The following is a 4360-nucleotide window of genomic DNA, read 5'->3' as shown; positions in this document are numbered from 1 at the left end:
GACGCCGGGCAAGAACTATCGGCTTCCGTAACGCATCATGGCGGCGCCCGCTGCCGACTCTCGGGGAGACCGCAAAAGATGACGTCACGAGCGGGCGCGCGTATTCGCGGCTTGGGAGCTCGGGATGCGGCCTGGCGTTCGCAGTGCAGGTGTCAAGTGCCGCAGACTCGCGGCCGTGCGTTGGGGCGGAGGTTCCCGGTGCGCCTGCCCCGTCCTCCGCTCTTCGCTTTCTCCCCGCTTGGGTCTCGGTGCGGACCTGGTCGCCCGCCCCCGCGGGCCCAGCACCTGCACAGAGAGGAGCCGCGGCCCTGCGGAGTGAGCCTGCGGGATCCCAGTCTCCGCGCTGAGCTTCCGTCCCCCGCTGAACCAGCTCTGCCCGTGGCGCGCCGCCAACTGAGCTGCGCTGAGCATGCGGATCGGAGGGCGCTCGGGGAGTGGTCCCGGGGCACCCGTGACCCCGCAGTGCAGGGAGGCTCCGGCCCCTACTCGGCCTGGAGCATATGGGCAGGAGCCAATAGTGAACTTTTCAGTTTTACGAGCTTGTCATTAGGTACAAACATGAGTAAAAGTTGAACCTCATTTTATTAAATTCATTTTACTCTTTTGTCTTTTTGACGAGGCCTTCCTATGCTGGCCAGGCTGGTCTCAAACTCCTGAGCTCAAGCGATCAGCCCGCCCGCCTCTGCTTCCCAGAGTGCTGGGGTTACAGGCCGGGGCCGCCTTGCCTGGCTTCTGTATTATAGTATCTTTTTTTAAAAGGTCTTTTCCTTATTCTTCCACTGCTATGCGCCTGCCGCCGTTCACAGCTGTTGCCACTGGGCAGTGGGAACGCAGGGAGAACAGGGCTCAGCCCAGCTGCTAGCAGTGCCCTGGCCTTGGCGGCTTGAACTTGGCAGTCCTGCGGAAGTCACACGGTGGAAACCCGCAAATGCTACAGATCAGGGCTGGAGCGGCGGTTTTGTTGACTGCTTAAACTGAAGAAAGTGATAGAGAAAATGTTGATGATGTAGATTAAACTTAAAACTGTGTCATGTCGATAACCATTACATTGCAAATAGCACATAAAATTTAAGAGAATATTTTTTAAATGATTTAAAAGTTAGTATCCAATTCAGCAAAGACAAGTTATTGACTAATGGGTGAAGTTGTGACATCAGTGGGGCTGGTGCTGAAAGAAGTTTAATCATTAGGCCAGGCGTGGTGGCTAGTGTCTGTAATCCCAGCACTTCGGGAGGCCGTGGTGGGCGGATCACCTGAGGTCGGGAGGTCGAGACCAGCCTGACCAACATGGAGAAACCTCATCTCTACTAAAAATACAAAATTAGCCGGGCATGGTGGCGCATGGCAGGCCTGTAATCCCAGCTACTCGGGAGGCTGAGGCAGGAGAATGGCTTGAACCCGGTTGGTGAGGTCTGCGGTGAGCTGAGATTTTGCCATTGCACTCCAGCCTGGGCCACAAGAGCAAAACGCTGTCTCAAAAAAAAAAAAAAAAAAAAAAAAAAAGTTTAATAATTATAAATTGACGGTAAGGAATAGTTTAACAGTGGATACATATCAAATTTAGTATGAGAAGAGTGGAAGGTACTTCAAGTTGTGAAATCATGATTGAACCATAAACAGTTGGCTGAAATGGAAATTTTTGTTCACACAGACACCTGTGTGCACACGTTTATAGCCACTTTAATTATAATAGCCCAAAACTTGAAACAATGCAAATGATTCTGACCCCAAACTGTCTGTAGCTTTCTGTAGGATACGCAGCACTTTTCTGTACACGGTGTTTGAGGCATCTCGAGTCTTCAGTTTTATGCAGGATAAATCCAAGTTAACATCTGGCTTAACCAAGAAGACAAACCACTAGGAGGACTTATTTACAACGTCAGAAAACAATGGATTAATATTCAGAATAAAAAAAGGAATGCTTGTAAATCGACGAGAAAAAGACCGACAATAGACAAATGTGCAGAAGATAAGAATAGGCAATTCCTAGCCTGGCCATCATAGTGAAACCCCGTCTCTACTAAAAATACAAAAATAGTGGGGGCGTGGTGGTGCACACCTGTCATCCCAGCTTCTCAGGAGGCTGAGGCAGGAGAATCGCTTGAACCTGGGAGGCAGAGGTTGCAGGGAGCAGAAATCACACCACTGCACTCCAGCTTGGGCCACAGCCTGGGCCTGTCTCAAAAAAAAAAAAGGCAATTCGTAGAAGGAGGAACCCAAATACCTGAGAGGAACGTGGAGAGATGCTTAAATTCATCAGCAACCCGACAAATCCAGACTAAAATAACAAGATGCCTCATTACACCTATCAGATTGCAAAATTAGAAAGCCAAAGTTTTTTTCATTTTAAAATTTGGTATCCTATTGTTCCCACATTATTTGTCAAAATGACTATTCTTTCTGGACTTTTCTATCCTGACTTACTCATCTGTCTTTATGCCAATACCAGACTGCCTTGGTTACTATAGCTTTCTAAAATAAGCCTTGACATCAGGTAGTGTTAATTCTCTGACTTTGTTTTTTTGAAAAGTTATTTGGGTTATTTTAGGTCCTCTGTATTTCCTTTTTTTTTTTTTTTTTTTTTGAGACAGGGTCTCGCTCTGTTGCCCAAGCTGGAGTGCAGTAATGCAGTCTCAGCTCACTACAGCCTCTGCCTCCTGCCTTCAAGTGATTCTCATGGCTCAGCCTTCTGCGTAGCTGGGATTACAGGCATGCACCACCAAACCTAGCTAATTTTTGTATTTTCAGTAGAGACGGGGTTTCACTCTATTGGCCAGGCTGGTCTAGAACTCCTGACCACAAGTAATCCACCCACCTCAGTCTCCCAAAGTGCTGGGATTACAGGTGAGCCACCGTGCCCAGCCTGCATTTCCATATAAATTTTAGAATTATTTGTCAATTTCTACCAAAAAAAAAAAAGGCTTCTGGCATTTTGATTGGAATTGTGTTGAATCTGTAGGTCAGTTGAGGGAGAATTGGTAACTTCTGTCTGGTGAACATGGTATTTCTCTCTGTTATTTGAGTCTTTGAATTCTCTCAGCTAGGCTCATAGCTATGTAATCCCAGCACTTTGGGGGGCCGAGGACGGATCGCTTGAGCCCAGGAGTTGGAAACCAGCCTGGGTAATGTGAGGAAACTCCATCTTTACAAAGAATATAAAAAGTTAGGCTGGAGGTGCGCCTATAGTCCCAGCTACTTAGGAGGTTGAGGTGGGAGGATCGCTTGAACTCAGGAGTTCAAGACCAGCCTGAGCCACATAGTGGGACTCTGTCTCTAAAAAAATAAAAATAAATTAAAAAATAAATTTTCTCAGCCCCATTTTGTAGTTTTCAATGTATTGATCTTGCACATCTTTTGTCAGAATTGCCTCCAAGTATTGCATAACCTTGATGTGATTGTAAAGGGTGTTGTTTAAAATTTTTAATTTCCAAGTGTTTGTCGCCAGTATATAGAAATAAAACAGATTTTTGTGTATTGATTTTGTATCCTGCAGCCTTGCTAAACTCATTTATTTGTTCCAGTAGCTTTTTCATACTTTGTATTGGTTTTCTGCAAAGACAATCATGCCATTTATGAAGACAGTTTTATCTTTTTTTCTAATTTATTTGCCTGACTCTTCAACATGAAGAGTCCTTATTTTGGCCGGGCATGGTGCCTCACGTCTGTAATCCCAGCACTTTGAGAGGCCGAGGTGGGCGGGTCACCTGAAGTCAGGAGTTTGAGACCAGCCTGGCCAACATGGTGAAACCCCATCTCTACTAAAAATACAAAAAATTAGCTGGGCGTGGTGACAGGCGCTTGTAATCCCAGCTACCCAGGAGGCTGAGGCAGGAGAATCGCTTGAAACCAGGAGGTGGAGGTTGCAGTGAGCGGAGATCGTGCCATTGCACTGTAGCCTGGGCAACGAGGGAAACTCCATCTCAAAATCGAGATCAGCCTGGCCAACATGGCAAAACCCCGTCTCTACTAAAAATACAAAAATTAGCCGGATATGGTGTCAGGAGCCTGTAATCCCAGCTACTTGGGAGGCTGAGGCAGGGGAATTGCTTGAACCTGTGAGGCAAAGGTTGCAGTGAGTTGAGATCACGCCACTGCACTCCAGCCTGGGGGACCAAAAGAAAAACAAAAAAAAGTCCTTATTTTTACTTTAAAGCAATAAATTGTACAACTTCACTGAATTTCTAAAAAACAAAAAAAACCCTAGTGGTATTTTGATTGGATTCCCATTAGGTTTGTAGATTAATTTAGAGAGAACTGACATTTTTATATAGTATATGATACATAGGCTTTCATTTTTCTTTCTTTATGATCTTCAGTAGACTTTACTATTTTTCTCCATATGGTTTTTTTTTTTTTTTTT

Source organism: Macaca nemestrina, chromosome 3 (genome assembly GCF_043159975.1).
Source record: "Macaca nemestrina isolate mMacNem1 chromosome 3, mMacNem.hap1, whole genome shotgun sequence".
Taxonomy (NCBI): Eukaryota; Metazoa; Chordata; class Mammalia; order Primates; family Cercopithecidae; genus Macaca; species Macaca nemestrina.
Note: the sequence above shows the minus strand (reverse complement) of the source record.